Genomic DNA, 18,434 nt, shown 5'->3' on the forward strand with positions numbered 1-18,434 from the left:
ACATAGTACGTGACATAATAGAGGCTGAATTTCGACAGTCTACAAAACCGTGCATTGAATGCTTAAAGGTTTGGTTACCTTGTCATTATATTCCACTCTATGGCTTAAAGCAGACTCTGTTTCTGCTCGGTTTCGAACCGGGGACCTTTCGCGTGTTAGGCGAACGTGATAACCACTACACTACAGAAACTCTGAATTTCGCATAAATTTGCCAGTAACACATTTTAAGGTGTTTCAGGGCAAGATTTTTCAGTTAAGGAATCTCAAACAATCATCTTAGTCTGGGACTAGTCTTAAGCCTTGTCTACGAAACCGTGCATTGAATGCTTAAAGGTTTGGTTACCTTGTCATTATATTCCACTCTATGGCTTAAAGCAGACTATGTTTCTGCTCGGTTTCGAACCGAGGACCTTTTGCGTGTAAAGCAAACGTGATAACCACTACACTACAGAAACGTGGACAATTCCTGCGTACGACGTCAAACTGGCGCTGGTTTAAAACAGACCACGCAAGTATTGTCTGACTTTGGCAAGAAACTTGCCAGTCACAAATTTGAAGGTATTCCAGGTCAAGTTTATTCAGGTAAGACATCTCGAACATTCATCATAGTATGGGACTAGTCTTAAGCCTTGTCTACTAAACCGTGCATTGAATGCTTAAAGGTTTGGTTACCTTGTCATTATATTCCACTCTATGGCTTAAAGCAGACTATGTTTCTGCTCGGTTTCGAACCGAGGACCTTTTGTGTGTAAAGCAAACGTGATAACCACTACACTACAGAAACGTGGACAATTCCTGCGTACGTCGTCAACCTAGAGCTGGTTTAAAACAGACCACGCAACTATTGTCTGACTTTGGCAAGAAACTTGCCAGTCACAAATTTGAAGGTATTCCAGGTCAAGTTTATTCAGGTAAGACATCTCGAACATTCATCTTAGTCTGGGACTAGTCTTAAGCCTTGTCTACAAAACTTGGCATTAAATGCTTTAAATTTTGTTTAGCTTGTAATTACGTTTAACCATATGACTTAAAGAAGGCGATTATTCTGCTCGGTTTCGACTAGGGACCTTTCACGTCAGGAGAATGCGACAGTCATTAAAAGAACATAGTACGTGACATAATAGAGGCTGAATTTGACAATCCCAAAAAGCTTTCAATCAGGCCGATACGCAGTGCAGCTACGTTTTACACCGATGGAATTTGCTCTGGTTGACGCCAAAACCTGAAAACTGTTTCTGCTCGGTCTCGAACCGAGGACCCTTCGCGTGTTAGGCGAACGTGATAACCACTACACTACAGAAACTCTGAAATTGGCATAAATTTGCCAGTCACAAATTTTAAGGTGTTTCAGGGCAAGATTTTTCAGTTAAGGAATCTCAAACAATCATCTTAGTCTGGGACTAGTCTTAAGCCTTGTCTACGAAACCGTGCATTGAATGCTTAAAGGTTTGGTTACCTTGTCATTATATTCCACTCAATGGCTTAAAGCAGACTATGTTTCTGCTCGCCGAGGACCTTTCGCGTGTTAGGCGAACGTGATAACCACTACACTACAGAAACTCTGAATTTCGCATAAATTTGCCAGTAACAAATTTTAAGGTGTTTCAGGGCAAGATTTTTCAGTTAAGGAATCTCAAACAATCATCTTAGTCTGGGACTAGTCTTAAGCCTTGTCTACGAAACCGTGCATTGAATGCTTAAAGGTTTGGTTACCTTGTCATTATATTCCTCTCTATGTCTTAAAGCAGACTATGTTTCTGCTCGGTTTCGAACCGAGGACCTTTTGCGTGTAAAGCAAACGTGATAACCACTACACTACAGAAACGTGGACAATTCCTGCGTACGTCGTCAAACTGGCGCTGGTTTAAAACAGACCACGCAAGTATTGTCTGACTTTGGCAAGAAACTTGCCAGTCACAAATTTGAAGGTATTCCAGGTCAAGTTTATTCAGGTAAGACATCTCGAACATTCATCTTAGTCTGGGACTAGTCTTAAGCCTTGTCTACAAAACTTGGCATTAAATGCTTTAAATTTTGTTTAGCTTGTAATTACGTTTAACCATATGACTTAAAGAAGGCGATTATTCTGCTCGGTTTCGACTAGGGACCTTTCACGTCAGGAGAATGCGACAGTCATTAAAAGAACATAGTACGTGACATAATAGAGGCTGAATTTGACAATCCCAAAAAGCTTTCAATCAGGCCGATACGCAGTGCAGCTACGTTTTACACCGATGGAATTTGCTCTGGTTGACGCCAAAACCTGAAAACTGTTTCTGCTCGGTCTCGAACCGAGGACCCTTCGCGTGTTAGGCGAACGTGATAACCAATACGCTACAGAAACTCTGAATTTCGCATAAATTTGCCAGTCACAAATTTTAAGGTGTTTCTGGGCAAGATTTTTCAGTTAAGAAATCTCAAACACTCATCTTAGTCTGGGACTAGTCTTAAGCCTTGTCTACGAAACCGTGCATTGAATGCTTAAAGGTTTGGTTACCTTGTCATTATATTCCACTCTATGGCACAAAGCAGACTATGTTTCTGCTCGGTTTCGAACCGAGGACCTTTTGCGTGTAAAGCAAACGTGATAACCACTACACTACAGAAACTCTGAATTTCGCATAAATTTGCCAGTAACAAATTTTAAGGTGTTTCAGGGCAAGATTTTTCAGTTAAGGAATCTCAAACAATCATCTTAGTCTGGGACTAGTCTTAAGCCTTGTCTACGAAACCGTGCATTGAATGCTTAAAGGTTTGGTTACCTTGTCATTATATTCCACTCTATGGCTTAAAGCAGACTATGTTTCTGCTCGGTTTCGACTAGGGACCTTTCACGTCAGGAGAATGCGACAGTCACTAAAAGAACATAGCTTGTAACATAATAGAGGCTGAATTTCGACTGTCTATATAAACCATTCATTGAATGCTTAAAGGTTTGGTTACCTTGTCATTATATTCCACTTTATGGCTTAAAACAGACTATGTTTCTGCTCGGTTTCGAACCGAGGACAATTCGCGTGTTAGGCGAACGTGATAACCACTACACTACAGAAACTCTGAACTTGGCATAAATTTGCCAGTCACAAATTTTAAGGTGTTTCAGGGCAAGATTTTTCAGTTAAGAAATCTCAAACACTCATCTTAGTCTGGGACTAGTCTTAAGCCTTGTCTACGAAACCGTGCATTGAATGCTTAAAGGTTTGGTTACCTTGTCATTATATTCCACTCTATGGCTTAAAGCAGACTATGTTTCTGCTCGGTTTCGACAAGGGACCTGTCACGTCAGGAGAATGCGACAGTCACTAAAAAAACATAGTACGTGACATAATAGAGGCTGAATTTCGACAGTCTACAAAACCGTGCATTGAATGCTTAAAGGTTTGGTTACCTTGTCATTATATTCCACTCTATGGCTTAAAACAGACTATGTTTCTGCTCGGTTTCGACTAGGGACCTTTCACGTCAGGAGAATGCGACAGTCACTAAAAGAACATAGCTTGTAACATAATAGAGGCTGAATTTCGACTGTCTATAAAAACCGTTCATTGAATGCTTAAAGGTTTGGTTACCTTGTCATTATATTCCACTCTATGGCTTAAAACAGACTATGTTTCTGCTCGGTTTCGAACCGAGGACCTTTCGCGTGTTAGGCGAACGTGATAACCACTACACTACAGAAACTCTGAATTTGTCATAAATTTGCCAGTCACAAATTTTAAGGTGTTTCAGGGCAAGATTTTTCAGTTAAGAAATCTCAAACACTCATCTTAGTCTGGGACTAGTCTTAAGCCTTGTCTACGAAACCGTGCATTGAATGCTTAAAGGTTTGGTTACCTTGTCATTATATTCCACTCTATGGCTTAAAGCAGACTATGTTTCTGCTCGGTTTCGAACCGAGGACCTTTTGCGTGTGAAGCAAACGTGATAACCACTACACTACAGAAACGTGGACAATTCCTGCGTACGTCGTCAAACTGGCGCTGGTTTAAAACAGACCACCCAAGCATTGTCTGACTTTGGCAAGAAACTTGCCAGTCACAAATTTGAAGGTGCAATGCGTCAGGGGAATGCGACAGTCACTAAAAGAACATAGTACGTGACATAATAGAGGCTGAATTTGACAATCCCAAAAAGCTTTCAATCAGGCCGATACGCATTGCAGCTACGTTTTACACTGATGGCATTTGCTCTGGTTGACGCCAAAACCTGAAAACTGTTTCTGCTCGGTCTCGAACCGAGGACCTTTCGCGTGTTAGGCGAACGTGATAACCAATACACTACAGAAACTCTGAATTTCGCATAAATTTGCCAGTAACAAATTTTAAGGTGTTTCAGGGCAAGATTTTTCAGTTAAGGAATCTCAAACAATCATCTTAGTCTGGGACTAGTCTTAAGCCTTGTCTACGAAACCGTGCATTGAATGCTTAAAGGTTTGGTTACCTTGTCATTATATTGCTCTCTATGGCTTAAAGCACACTATGTTTCTGCTCGGTTTCGAACCGAGGACCTTTTGCGTGTGAAGCAAACGTGATAACCACTACACTACAGAAACGTGGACAATTCCTGCGTACGTCGTCAAACTGGCGCTGGTTTAAAACAGACCACCCAAGCATTGTCTGACTTTGGCAAGAAACTTGCCAGTCACAAATTTGAAGGTGCAATGCGTCAGGGGAATGCGACAGTCACTAAAAGAACATAGTACGTGACATAATAGAGGCTGAATTTCGACAGTCTACAAAACCGTGCATTGAATGCTTAAAGGTTTGGTTACCTTGTCATTATATTCCACTCTATGGCTTAAAACAGACTATGTTTCTGTTCGGTTTCGAAACGAGGACCTTTCGCGTGTTAGGCGAACGTGATAACCACTACACTACAGAAACTCTGAAATTGGCATAAATTTGCCAGTCAAAAATTTTAAGGTGTTTCAGGGCAAGATTTTTCAGTTAAGGAATCTCAAACAATCATCTTAGTCTGGGACTAGTCTTAAGCCTTGTCTACGAAACCGTGCATTGAATGCTTAAAGGTTTGGTTACCTTGTCATTATATTCCACTCTATGGCTTAAAGCAGACTATGTTTCTGCTCGGTTTCGAACCGAGGACCTTTTGCGTGTAAAGCAAACGTGATAACCACTACACTACAGAAACGTGGACAATTCCTGCGTACGTCGTCAAACTGAGGCTGGTTTAAAACAGACCACGCAAGTATTGTCTGACTTTGGCAAGAAACTTGCCAGTCACAAATTTGAAGGTATTCCAGGTCAAGTTTATTCAGGTAAGACATCTCGAACATTCATCTTAGTATGGGACTAGTCTTAAGCCTTGTCTACGAAACCGTGCATTGAATGCTTAAAGGTTTGGTAACCTTGTCATTATATTCCACTCTATGGCTTAAAGCAGACTATGTTTCTGCTCGGTTTCGAACCGAGGACCTTTTGCGTGTAAAGCAAACGTGATAACCACTACACTACAGAAACGTGGACAATTCCTGCGTACGTCGTCAAACTGCCGCTGGTTTAAAACAGACCACGCAAGTATTGTCTGACTTTGGCAAGAAACTTGCCAGTCACAAATTTGAAGGTATTCCAGGTCAAGTTTATTCAGGTAAGACATCTCGAACATTCATCTTAGTCTGGGACTAGTCTTAAGCCTTGTCTACAAAACTTGGCATTAAATGCTTTAAATTTTGTTTAGCTTGTAATTACGTTTAACCATATGACTTAAAGAAGGCGATTATTCTGCTCGGTTTCGACTAGGGACCTTTCACGTCAGGAGAATGCGACAGTCATTAAAAGAACATAGTACGTGACATAATAGAGGCTGAATTTGACAATCCCAAAAAGCTTTCAATCAGGCCGATACGCAGTGCAGCTACGTTTTACACCGATGGAATTTGCTCTGGTTGACGCCAAAACCTGAAAACTGTTTCTGCTCGGTCTCGAACCGAGGACCCTTCGCGTGTTAGGCGAACGTGATAACCACTACACTACAGAAACTCTGAAATTGGCATAAATTTGCCAGTCACAAATTTTAAGGTGTTTCAGGGCAAGATTTTTCAGTTAAGGAATCTCAAACAATCATCTTAGTCTGGGACTAGTTTTAAGCCTTGTCTACGAAACCGTGCATTGAATGCTTAAAGGTTTGGTTACCTTGTCATTATATTCCACTCTATGGCTTAAAGCAGACTATGTTTCTGCTCGGTTTCGAACCGAGGACCTTTTGCGTGTAAAGCAAACGTGATAACCACTACACTACAGAAACGTGGACAATTCCTGCGTACGTCGTCAAACTGCCGCTGGTTTAAAACAGACCACGCAAGTATTGTCTGACTTTGGCAAGAAACTTGCCAGTCACAAATTTGAAGGTATTCCAGGTCAAGTTTATTCAGGTAAGACATCTCGAACATTCATCTTAGTCTGGGACTAGTCTTAAGCCTTGTCTACAAAACTTGGCATTAAATGCTTTAAATTTTGTTTAGCTTGTAATTACGTTTAACCATATGACTTAAAGAAGGCGATTATTCTGCTCGGTTTCGACTAGGGACCTTTCACGTCAGGAGAATGCGACAGTCATTAAAAGAACATAGTACGTGACATAATAGAGGCTGAATTTGACAATCCCAAAAAGCTTTCAATCAGGCCGATACGCAGTGCAGCTACGTTTTACACCGATGGAATTTGCTCTGGTTGACGCCAAAACCTGAAAACTGTTTCTGCTCGGTCTCGAACCGAGGACCCTTCGCGTGTTAGGCGAACGTGATAACCACTACACTACAGAAACTCTGAAATTGGCATAAATTTGCCAGTCACAAATTTTAAGGTGTTTCAGGGCAAGATTTTTCAGTTAAGGAATCTCAAACAATCATCTTAGTCTGGGACTAGTCTTAAGCCTTGTCTACGAAACCGTGCATTGAATGCTTAAAGGTTTGGTTACCTTGTCATTATATTCCACTCTATGGCTTAAAGCAGACTATGTTTCTGCTCGGTTTCGAAACGAGGACCTTTCGCGTGTTAGGCGAACGTGATAACCACTACACTACAGAAACTCTGAAATTGGCATAAATTTGCCAGTCACAAATTTTAAGGTGTTTCAGGGCAAGATTTTTCAGTTAAGGAATCTCAAACAATCATCTTAGTCTGGGACTAGTCTTAAGCCTTGTCTACGAAACCGTGCATTGAATGCTTAAAGGTTTGGTTACCTTGTCATTATATTCCACTCTATGGCTTAAAGCAGACTATGTTTCTGCTCGGTTTCGAAACGAGGACCTTTCGCGTGTTAGGCGAACGTGATAACCACTACACTACAGAAACTCTGAAATTGGCATAAATTTGCCAGTCACAAATTTTAAGGTGTTTCAGGGCAAGATTTTTCAGTTAAGGAATCTCAAACAATCATCTTAGTCTGGGACTAGTCTTAAGCCTTGTCTACGAAACCGTGCATTGAATGCTTAAAGGTTTGGTTACCTTGTCATTATATTCCACTCTATGGCTTAAAGCAGACTATGTTTCTGCTCGGTTTCGAAACGAGGACCTTTCGCGTGTAAAGCAAACGTGATAACCACTAAACTACAGAAACATGGACAATTCCTGCGTACGTCGTCAAACTGGCGCTGGTTTAAAACAGACCACGCAAGTATTGTCTGACTTTGGCAAGAAACTTGCCAGTCACAAATTTGAAGGTATTCCAGGTCAAGTTTATTCAGGTAAGACATCTCGAACATTCATCTTAGTCTGGGACTAGTCTTAAGCCTTGTCTACAAAACTTGGCATTAAATGCTTTAAATTTTGTTTAGCTTGTAATTACGTTTAACCATATGACTTAAAGAAGGCGATTATTCTGCTCGGTTTCGACTAGGGACCTTTCACGTCAGGAGAATGCGACAGTCATTAAAAGAACATAGTACGTGACATAATAGAGGCTGAATTTGACAATCCCAAAAAGCTTTCAATCAGGCCGATACGCAGTGCAGCTACGTTTTACACCGATGGAATTTGCTCTGGTTGACGCCAAAACCTGAAAACTGTTTCTGCTCGGTCTCGAACCGAGGACCCTTCGCGTGTTAGGCGAACGTGATAACCAATACGCTACAGAAACTCTGAATTTCGCATAAATTTGCCAGTCACAAATTTTAAGGTGTTTCTGGGCAAGATTTTTCAGTTAAGAAATCTCAAACACTCATCTTAGTCTGGGACTAGTCTTAAGCCTTGTCTACGAAACCGTGCATTGAATGCTTAAAGGTTTGGTTACCTTGTCATTATATTCCACTCTATGGCACAAAGCAGACTATGTTTCTGCTCGGTTTCGAACCGAGGACCTTTTGCGTGTAAAGCAAACGTGATAACCACTACACTACAGAAACTCTGAATTTCGCATAAATTTGCCAGTAACAAATTTTAAGGTGTTTCAGGGCAAGATTTTTCAGTTAAGGAATCTCAAACAATCATCTTAGTCTGGGACTAGTCTTAAGCCTTGTCTACGAAACCGTGCATTGAATGCTTAAAGGTTTGGTTACCTTGTCATTATATTCCACTCTATGGCTTAAAGCAGACTATGTTTCTGCTCGGTTTCGACTAGGGACCTTTCACGTCAGGAGAATGCGACAGTCACTAAAAGAACATAGCTTGTAACATAATAGAGGCTGAATTTCGACTGTCTATAAAAACCGTTCATTGAATGCTTAAAGGTTTGGTTACCTTGTCATTATATTCCACTCTATGGCTTAAAACAGACTATGTTTCTGCTCGGTTTCGAACCGAGGACCTTTCGCGTGTTAGGCGAACGTGATAACCACTACACTACAGAAACTCTGAATTTGGCATAAATTTGCCAGTCACAAATTTTAAGGTGTTTCAGGGCAAGATTTTTCAGTTAAGAAATCTCAAACACTCATCTTAGTCTGGGACTAGTCTTAAGCCTTGTCTACGAAACCGTGCATTGAATGCTTAAAGGTTTGGTTACCTTGTCATTATATTCCACTCTATGGCTTAAAGCAGACTATGTTTCTGCTCGGTTTCGAACCGAGGACCTTTTGCGTGTGAAGCAAACGTGATAACCACTACACTACAGAAACGTGGACAATTCCTGCGTACGTCGTCAAACTGGCGCTGGTTTAAAACAGACCACCCAAGCATTGTCTGACTTTGGCAAGAAACTTGCCAGTCACAAATTTGAAGGTGCAATGCGTCAGGGGAATGCGACAGTCACTAAAAGAACATAGTACGTGACATAATAGAGGCTGAATTTGACAATCCCAAAAAGCTTTCAATCAGGCCGATACGCATTGCAGCTACGTTTTACACTGATGGCATTTGCTCTGGTTGACGCCAAAACCTGAAAACTGTTTCTGCTCGGTCTCGAACCGAGGACCTTTCGCGTGTTAGGCGAACGTGATAACCAATACACTACAGAAACTCTGAATTTCGCATAAATTTGCCAGTAACAAATTTTAAGGTGTTTCAGGGCAAGATTTTTCAGTTAAGGAATCTCAAACAATCATCTTAGTCTGGGACTAGTCTTAAGCCTTGTCTACGAAACCGTGCATTGGATGCTTAAAGGTTTGGTTACCTTGTCATTATATTGCTCTCTATGGCTTAAAGCACACTATGTTTCTGCTCGGTTTCGAACCGAGGACCTTTTGCGTGTGAAGCAAACGTGATAACCACTACACTACAGAAACGTGGACAATTCCTGCGTACGTCGTCAAACTGGCGCTGGTTTAAAACAGACCACCCAAGCATTGTCTGACTTTGGCAAGAAACTTGCCAGTCACAAATTTGAAGGTGCAATGCGTCAGGGGAATGCGACAGTCACTAAAAGAACATAGTACGTGACATAATAGAGGCTGAATTTCGACAGTCTACAAAACCGTGCATTGAATGCTTAAAGGTTTGGTTACCTTGTCATTATATTCCACTCTATGGCTTAAAACAGACTATGTTTCTGTTCGGTTTCGAAACGAAGACCTTTCGCGTGTTAGGCGAACGTGATAACCACTACACTACAGAAACTCTGAAATTGGCATAAATTTGCCAGTCACAAATTTTAAGGTGTTTCAGGGCAAGATTTTTCAGTTAAGGAATCTCAAACAATCATCTTAGTCTGGGACTAGTCTTAAGCCTTGTCTACAAAACTTGGCATTAAATGCTTTAAATTTTGTTTAGCTTGTAATTACGTTTAACCATATGACTTAAAGAAGGCGATTATTCTGCTCGGTTTCGACTAGGGACCTTTCACGTCAGGAGAATGCGACAGTCATTAAAAGAACATAGTACGTGACATAATAGAGGCTGAATTTGACAATCCCAAAAAGCTTTCAATCAGGCCGATACGCAGTGCAGCTACGTTTTACACCGATGGAATTTGCTCTGGTTGACGCCAAAACCTGAAAACTGTTTCTGCTCGGTCATTATATTCCACTCTATGGCTTAAAGCAGACTATGTTTCTGCTCGGTTTCGAAACGAGGACCTTTCGCGTGTTAGGCGAACGTGATAACCACTACACTACAGAAACTCTGAAATTGGCATAAATTTGCCAGTCACAAATTTTAAGGTGTTTCAGGGCAAGATTTTTCAGTTAAGGAATCTCAAACAATCATCTTAGTCTGGGACTAGTCTTAAGCCTTGTCTACGAAACCGTGCATTGAATGCTTAAAGGTTTGGTTACCTTGTCATTATATTCCACTCTATGGCTTAAAGCAGACTATGTTTCTGCTCGGTTTCGAACCGAGGACCTTTTGCGTGTAAAGCAAACGTGATAACCACTAAACTACAGAAACGTGGACAATTCCTGCGTACGTCGTCAAACTGGCGCTGGTTTAAAACAGACCACGCAAGTATTGTCTGACTTTGGCAAGAAACTTGCCAGTCACAAATTTGAAGGTATTCCAGGTCAAGTTTATTCAGGTAAGACATCTCGAACATTCATCTTAGTCTGGGACTAGTCTTAAGCCTTGTCTACGAAACCGTGCATTGAATGCTTAAAGGTTTGGTTACCTTGTCATTATATTCCACTCTATGGCTTAAAGCAGACTATGTTTCTGCTCGGTTTCGAACCGAGGACCTTTTGCGTGTAAAGCAAACGTGATAACCACTACACTACAGAAACGTGGACAATTCCTGCGTACGTCGTCAAACTGCCGCTGGTTTAAAACAGACCACGCAAGTATTGTCTGACTTTGGCAAGAAACTTGCCAGTCACAAATTTGAAGGTATTCCAGGTCAAGTTTATTAAGGTAAGACATCTCGAACATTCATCTTAGTATGGGACTAGTCTTAAGCCTTGTCTACAAAACTTGGCATTAAATGCTTTAAATTTTGTTTAGCTTGTAATTACGTTTAACCATATGACTTAAAGAAGGCGATTATTCTGCTCGGTTTCGACTAGGGACCTTTCACGTCAGGAGAATGCGACAGTCATTAAAAGAACATAGTACGTGACATAATAGAGGCTGAATTTGACAATCCCAAAAAGCTTTCAATCAGGCCGATACGCAGTGCAGCTACGTTTTACACCGATGGAATTTGCTCTGGTTGACGCCAAAACCTGAAAACTGTTTCTGCTCGGTCTCGAACCGAGGACCCTTCGCGTGTTAGGCGAACGTGATAACCACTACACTACAGAAACTCTGAAATTGGCATAAATTTGCCAGTCACAAATTTTAAGGTGTTTCAGGGCAAGATTTTTCAGTTAAGGAATCTCAAACAATCATCTTAGTCTGGGACTAGTCTTAAGCCTTGTCTACGAAACCGTGCATTGAATGCTTAAAGGTTTGGTTACCTTGTCATTATAATGCTCTCTATGGCTTAAAGCACACTATGTTTCTGCTCGGTTTCGAACCGAGGACCTTTTGCGTGTGAAGCAAACGTGATAACCACTACACTACAGAAACGTGGACAATTCCTGCGTACGTCGTCAAACTGGCGCTGGTTTAAAACAGACCACCCAAGCATTGTCTGACTTTGGCAAGAAACTTGCCAGTCACAAATTTGAAGGTGCAATGCGTCAGGGGAATGCGACAGTCACTAAAAGAACATAGTACGTGACATAATAGAGGCTGAATTTCGACAGTCTACAAAACCGTGCATTGAATGCTTAAAGGTTTGGTTACCTTGTCATTATATTCCACTCTATGGCTTAAAACAGACTATGTTTCTGTTCGGTTTCGAAACGAGGACCTTTCGCGTGTTAGGCGAACGTGATAACCACTACACTACAGAAACTCTGAAATTGGCATAAATTTGCCAGTCACAAATTTTAAGGTGTTTCAGGGCAAGATTTTTCAGTTAAGGAATCTCAAACAATCATCTTAGTCTGGGACTAGTCTTAAGCCTTGTCTACGAAACCGTGCATTGAATGCTTAAAGGTTTGGTTACCTTGTCATTATATTCCACTCTATGGCTTAAAGCAGACTATGTTTCTGCTCGGTTTCGAACCGAGGACCTTTTGCGTGTAAAGCAAACGTGATAACCACTACACTACAGAAACGTGGACAATTCCTGCGTACGTCGTCAAACTGCCGCTGGTTTAAAACAGACCACGCAAGTATTGTCTGACTTTGGCAAGAAACTTGCCAGTCACAATTTTGAAGGTATTCCAGGTCAAGTTTATTAAGGTAAGACATCTCGAACATTCATCTTAGTATGGGACTAGTCTTAAGCCTTGTCTACGAAACCGTGCATTGAATGCTTAAAGGTTTGGTTACCTTGTCATTATATTCCACTCTATGGCTTAAAGCAGACTATGTTTCTGCTCGGTTTCGAACCGAGGACCTTTTGCGTGTAAAGCAAACGTGATAACCACTACACTACAGAAACGTGGACAATTCCTGCGTACGTCGTCAACCTGGCGCTGGTTTAAAACAGACCACGCAACTATTGTCTGACTTTGGCAAGAAACTTGCCAGTCACAAATTTGAAGGTATTCCAGGTCAAGTTTATTCAGGTAAGACATCTCGAACATTCATCTTAGTCTGGGACTAGTCTTAAGCCTTGTCTACAAAACTTGGCATTAAACGCTTTAAATTTTGTTTAGCTTGTAATTACGTTTAACCATATGACTTAAAGAAGGCGATTATTCTGCTCGGTTTCGACTAGGGACCTTTCACGTCAGGAGAATGCGACAGTCATTAAAAGAACATAGTACGTGACATAATAGAGGCTGAATTTGACAATCCCAAAAAGCTTTCAATCAGGCCGATACGCAGTGCAGCTACGTTTTACACCGATGGAATTTGCTCTGGTTGACGCCAAAACCTGAAAACTGTTTCTGCTCGGTCTCGAACCGAGGACCCTTCGCGTGTTAGGCGAACGTGATAACCACTACACTACAGAAACTCTGAAATTGGCATAAATTTGCCAGTCACAAATTTTAAGGTGTTTCAGGGCAAGATTTTTCAGTTAAGGAATCTCAAACAATCATCTTAGTCTGGGACTAGTCTTAAGCCTTGTCTACGAAACCGTGCATTGAATGCTTAAAGGTTTGGTTACCTTGTCATTATATTCCACTCTATGGCTTAAAGCAGACTATGTTTCTGCTCGGTTTCGAAACGAGGACCTTTCGCGTGTTAGGCGAACGTGATAACCACTACACTACAGAAACTCTGAAATTGGCATAAATTTGCCAGTCACAAATTTTAAGGTGTTTCAGGGCAAGATTTTTCAGTTAAGGAATCTCAAACAATCATCTTAGTCTGGGACTAGTCTTAAGCCTTGTCTACGAAACCGTGCATTGAATGCTTAAAGGTTTGGTTACCTTGTCATTATAATGCTCTCTATGGCTTAAAGCACACTATGTTTCTGCTCGGTTTCAAACCGAGGACCTTTTGCGTGTGAAGCAAACGTGATAACCACTACACTACAGAAACGTGGACAATTCCTGCGTACGTCGTCAAACTGGCGCTGGTTTAAAACAGACCACCCAAGCATTGTCTGACTTTGGCAAGAAACTTGCCAGTCACAAATTTGAAGGTGCAATGCGTCAGGGGAATGCGACAGTCACTAAAAGAACATAGTACGTGACATAATAGAGACGGAATTTCGACAGTCTACAAAACCGTGCATTGAATGCTTAAAGGTTTGGTTACCTTGTCATTATATTCCACTCTATGGCTTAAAACAGACTATGTTTCTGTTCGGTTTCGAAACGAGGACCTTTCGCGTGTTAGGCGAACGTGATAACCACTACACTACAGAAACTCTGAAATTGGCATAAATTTGCCAGTCACAAATTTTAAGGTGTTTCAGGGCAAGATTTTTCAGTTAAGGAATCTCAAACAATCATCTTAGTCTGGGACTAGTCTTAAGCCTTGTCTACGAAACCGTGCATTGAATGCTTAAAGGTTTGGTTACCTTGTCATTATATTCCACTCTATGGCTTAAAGCAGACTATGTTTCTGCTCGGTTTCGAACCGAGGACCTTTTGCGTGTAAAGCAAACGTGATAACCACTACACTACAGAAACGTGGACAATTCCTGCGTACGTCGTCAAACTGCCGCTGGTTTAAAACAGACCACGCAAGTATTGTCTGACTTTGGCAAGAAACTTGCCAGTCACAATTTTGAAGGTATTCCAGGTCAAGTTTATTAAGGTAAGACATCTCGAACATTCATCTTAGTATGGGACTAGTCTTAAGCCTTGTCTACGAAACCGTGCATTGAATGCTTAAAGGTTTGGTTACCTTGTCATTATATTCCACTCTATGGCTTAAAGCAGACTATGTTTCTGCTCGGTTTCGAACCGAGGACCTTTTGCGTGTAAAGCAAACGTGATAACCACTACACTACAGAAACGTGGACAATTCCTGCGTACGTCGTCAACCTGGCGCTGGTTTAAAACAGACCACGCAACTATTGTCTGACTTTGGCAAGAAACTTGCCAGTCACAAATTTGAAGGTATTCCAGGTCAAGTTTATTCAGGTAAGACATCTCGAACATTCATCTTAGTCTGGGACTAGTCTTAAGCCTTGTCTACAAAACTTGGCATTAAATGCTTTAAATTTTGTTTAGCTTGTAATTACGTTTAACCATATGACTTAAAGAAGGCGATTATTCTGCTCGGTTTCGACTAGGGACCTTTCACGTCAGGAGAATGCGACAGTCATTAAAAGAACATAGTACGTGACATAATAGAGGCTGAATTTGACAATCCCAAAAAGCTTTCAATCAGGCCGATACGCAGTGCAGCTACGTTTTACACCGATGGAATTTGCTCTGGTTGACGCCAAAACCTGAAAACTGTTTCTGCTCGGTCTCGAACCGAGGACCCTTCGCGTGTTAGGCGAACGTGATAACCACTACACTACAGAAACTCTGAAATTGGCATAAATTTGCCAGTCACAAATTTTAAGGTGTTTCAGGGCAAGATTTTTCAGATAAGGAATCTCAAACAATCATCTTAGTCTGGGACTAGTCTTAAGCCTTGTCTACGAAACCGTGCATTGAATGCTTAAAGGTTTGGTTACCTTGTCATTATATTCCACTCTATGGCTTAAAGCAGACTATGTTTCTGCTCGGTTTCGAAACGAGGACCTTTCGCGTGTTAGGCGAACGTGATAACCACTACACTACAGAAACTCTGAAATTGGCATAAATTTGCCAGTCACAAATTTTAAGGTGTTTCAGGGCAAGATTTTTCAGTTAAGGAATCTCAAACAATCATCTTAGTCTGGGACTAGTCTTAAGCCTTGTCTACGAAACCGTGCATTGAATGCTTAAAGGTTTGGTTACCTTGTCATTATAATGCTCTCTATGGCTTAAAGCACACTATGTTTCTGCTCGGTTTCGAACCGAGGACCTTTTGCGTGTGAAGCAAACGTGATAACCACTACACTACAGAAACGTGGACAATTCCTGCGTACGTCGTCAAACTGGCGCTGGTTTAAAACAGACCACCCAAGCATTGTCTGACTTTGGCAAGAAACTTGCCAGTCACAAATTTGAAGGTGCAATGCGTCAGGGGAATGCGACAGTCACTAAAAGAACATAGTACGTGACATAATAGAGGCTGAATTTCGACAGTCTACAAAACCGTGCATTGAATGCTTAAAGGTTTGGTTACCTTGTCATTATATTCCACTCTATGGCTTAAAACAGACTATGTTTCTGTTCGGTTTCGAAACGAGGACCTTTCGCGTGTTAGGCGAACGTGATAACCACTACACTACAGAAACTCTGAAATTGGCATAAATTTGCCAGTCACAAATTTTAAGGTGTTTCAGGGCAAGATTTTTCAGTTAAGGAATCTCAAACAATCATCTTAGTCTGGGACTAGTCTTAAGCCTTGTCTACGAAACCGTGCATTGAATGCTTAAAGGTTTGGTTACCTTGTCATTATATTCCACTCTATGGCTTAAAGCAGACTATGTTTCTGCTCGGTTTCGAACCGAGGACCTTTTGCGTGTAAAGCAAACGTGATAACCACTACACTACAGAAACGTGGACAATTCCTGCGTACGTCGTCAAACTGCCGCTGGTTTAAAACAGACCACGCAAGTATTGTCTGACTTTGGCAAGAAACTTGCCAGTCACAATTTTGAAGGTATTCCAGGTCAAGTTTATTAAGGTAAGACATCTCGAACATTCATCTTAGTATGGGACTAGTCTTAAGCCTTGTCTACGAAACCGTGCATTGAATGCTTAAAGGTTTGGTTACCTTGTCATTATATTCCACTCTATGGCTTAAAGCAGACTATGTTTCTGCTCGGTTTCGAACCGAGGACCTTTTGCGTGTAAAGCAAACGTGATAACCACTACACTACAGAAACGTGGACAATTCCTGCGTACGTCGTCAACCTGGCGCTGGTTTAAAACAGACCACGCAACTATTGTCTGACTTTGGCAAGAAACTTGCCAGTCACAAATTTGAAGGTATTCCAGGTCAAGTTTATTCAGGTAAGACATCTCGAACATTCATCTTAGTCTGGGACTAGTCTTAAGCCTTGTCTACAAAACTTGGCATTAAATGCTTTAAATTTTGTTTAGCTTGTAATTACGTTTAACCATATGACTTAAAGAAGGCGATTATTCTGCTCGGTTTCGACTAGGGACCTTTCACGTCAGGAGAATGCGACAGTCATTAAAAGAACATAGTACGTGACATAATAGAGGCTGAATTTGACAATCCCAAAAAGCTTTCAATCAGGCCGATACGCAGTGCAGCTACGTTTTACACCGATGGAATTTGCTCTGGTTGACGCCAAAACCTGAAAACTGTTTCTGCTCGGTCTCGAACCGAGGACCCTTCGCGTGTTAGGCGAACGTGATAACCACTACACTACAGAAACTCTGAAATTGGCATAAATTTGCCAGTCACAAATTTTAAGGTGTTTCAGGGCAAGATTTTTCAGTTAAGGAATCTCAAACAATCATCTTAGTCTGGGACTAGTCTTAAGCCTTGTCTACGAAACCGTGCATTGAATGCTTAAAGGTTTGGTTACCTTGTCATTATATTCCACTCTATGGCTTAAAGCAGACTATGTTTCTGCTCGGTTTCGAAACGAGGACCTTTCGCGTGTTAGGCGAACGTGATAACCACTACACTACAGAAACTCTGAAATTGGCATAAATTTGCCAGTCACAAATTTTAAGGTGTTTCAGGGCAAGATTTTTCAGTTAAGGAATCTCAAACAATCATCTTAGTCTGGGACTAGTCTTAAGCCTTGTCTACGAAACCGTGCATTGAATGCTTAAAGGTTTGGTTACCTTGTCATTATATTCCACTCTATGGCTTAAAGCAGACTATGTTTCTGCTCGGTTTCGAACCGAGGACCTTTTGCGTGTAAAGCAAACGTGATAACCACTAAACTACAGAAACGTGGACAATTCCTGCGTACGTCGTCAAACTGGCGCTGGTTTAAAACAGACCACGCAAGTATTGTCTGACTTTGGCAAGAAACTTGCCAGTCACAAATTTGAAGGTTTTCCTGGTCAAGTTTATTCAGGTAAGACATCTCGAACATTCATCTTAGTCTGGGACTAGTCTTAAGCCTTGTCTACAAAACTTGGCATTAAATGCTTTAAATTTTGTTTAGCTTGTAATTACGTTTAACCATATGACTTAAAGAAGGCGATTATTCTGCTCGGTTTCGACTAGGGACCTTTCACGTCAGGAGAATGCGACAGTCATTAAAAGAACATAGTACGTGACATAATAGAGGCTGAATTTGACAATCCCAAAAAGCTTTCAATCAGGCCGATACGCAGTGCAGCTACGTTTTACACCGATGGAATTTGCTCTGGTTGACGCCAAAACCTGAAAACTGTTTCTGCTATGTCTCGAACCGAGGACCCTTCGCGTGTTAGGCGAACGTGATAACCACTACACTACAGAAACTCTGAAATTGGCATAAATTTGCCAGTCACAAATTTTAAGGTGTTTCAGGGCAAGATTTTTCAGTTAAGGAATCTCAAACAATCATCTTAGTCTGGGACTAGTCTT

The 18,434-nt window shown here is 41.2% G+C and overlaps 16 non-coding genes across 16 annotated transcripts; all 16 read right to left on the reverse strand.

The window, feature by feature from the left end:
• Positions 1-382: 382 nt before the first annotated feature.
• trnav-uac (transfer RNA valine (anticodon UAC)) lies at positions 383-455 on the reverse strand. The gene has a single exon. It is a non-coding gene; the product is annotated as a tRNA-Val (tRNA).
• A 1,297-nt stretch (positions 456-1,752) lies between these two features.
• On the reverse strand, positions 1,753-1,825 carry trnav-uac (transfer RNA valine (anticodon UAC)). Its single transcript has one exon. It is a non-coding gene; the product is annotated as a tRNA-Val (tRNA).
• A 711-nt stretch (positions 1,826-2,536) lies between these two features.
• On the reverse strand, positions 2,537-2,609 carry trnav-uac (transfer RNA valine (anticodon UAC)). The gene has a single exon. It is a non-coding gene; the product is annotated as a tRNA-Val (tRNA).
• Positions 2,610-3,608: 999 nt separating this feature from the next.
• Positions 3,609-3,681, reverse strand: trnav-aac (transfer RNA valine (anticodon AAC)). Its single transcript has one exon. It is a non-coding gene; the product is annotated as a tRNA-Val (tRNA).
• A 1,394-nt stretch (positions 3,682-5,075) lies between these two features.
• On the reverse strand, positions 5,076-5,148 carry trnav-uac (transfer RNA valine (anticodon UAC)). Its single transcript has one exon. It is a non-coding gene; the product is annotated as a tRNA-Val (tRNA).
• Positions 5,149-5,404: 256 nt separating this feature from the next.
• On the reverse strand, positions 5,405-5,477 carry trnav-uac (transfer RNA valine (anticodon UAC)). The gene has a single exon. It is a non-coding gene; the product is annotated as a tRNA-Val (tRNA).
• Positions 5,478-6,188: 711 nt separating this feature from the next.
• Positions 6,189-6,261, reverse strand: trnav-uac (transfer RNA valine (anticodon UAC)). Its single transcript has one exon. It is a non-coding gene; the product is annotated as a tRNA-Val (tRNA).
• A 2,025-nt stretch (positions 6,262-8,286) lies between these two features.
• On the reverse strand, positions 8,287-8,359 carry trnav-uac (transfer RNA valine (anticodon UAC)). The gene has a single exon. It is a non-coding gene; the product is annotated as a tRNA-Val (tRNA).
• Positions 8,360-8,732: 373 nt separating this feature from the next.
• On the reverse strand, positions 8,733-8,805 carry trnav-aac (transfer RNA valine (anticodon AAC)). Its single transcript has one exon. It is a non-coding gene; the product is annotated as a tRNA-Val (tRNA).
• A 2,226-nt stretch (positions 8,806-11,031) lies between these two features.
• Positions 11,032-11,104, reverse strand: trnav-uac (transfer RNA valine (anticodon UAC)). Its single transcript has one exon. It is a non-coding gene; the product is annotated as a tRNA-Val (tRNA).
• Positions 11,105-12,411: 1,307 nt separating this feature from the next.
• trnav-uac (transfer RNA valine (anticodon UAC)) lies at positions 12,412-12,484 on the reverse strand. Its single transcript has one exon. It is a non-coding gene; the product is annotated as a tRNA-Val (tRNA).
• A 256-nt stretch (positions 12,485-12,740) lies between these two features.
• Positions 12,741-12,813, reverse strand: trnav-uac (transfer RNA valine (anticodon UAC)). Its single transcript has one exon. It is a non-coding gene; the product is annotated as a tRNA-Val (tRNA).
• Positions 12,814-14,385: 1,572 nt separating this feature from the next.
• On the reverse strand, positions 14,386-14,458 carry trnav-uac (transfer RNA valine (anticodon UAC)). Its single transcript has one exon. It is a non-coding gene; the product is annotated as a tRNA-Val (tRNA).
• A 256-nt stretch (positions 14,459-14,714) lies between these two features.
• On the reverse strand, positions 14,715-14,787 carry trnav-uac (transfer RNA valine (anticodon UAC)). The gene has a single exon. It is a non-coding gene; the product is annotated as a tRNA-Val (tRNA).
• A 1,572-nt stretch (positions 14,788-16,359) lies between these two features.
• trnav-uac (transfer RNA valine (anticodon UAC)) lies at positions 16,360-16,432 on the reverse strand. Its single transcript has one exon. It is a non-coding gene; the product is annotated as a tRNA-Val (tRNA).
• Positions 16,433-16,688: 256 nt separating this feature from the next.
• trnav-uac (transfer RNA valine (anticodon UAC)) lies at positions 16,689-16,761 on the reverse strand. Its single transcript has one exon. It is a non-coding gene; the product is annotated as a tRNA-Val (tRNA).
• Positions 16,762-18,434: the final 1,673 nt, after the last annotated feature.

Source organism: Triplophysa dalaica, chromosome 5 (assembly GCF_015846415.1).
Source record: "Triplophysa dalaica isolate WHDGS20190420 chromosome 5, ASM1584641v1, whole genome shotgun sequence".
Classification (NCBI taxonomy): domain Eukaryota; kingdom Metazoa; phylum Chordata; class Actinopteri; order Cypriniformes; family Nemacheilidae; genus Triplophysa; species Triplophysa dalaica.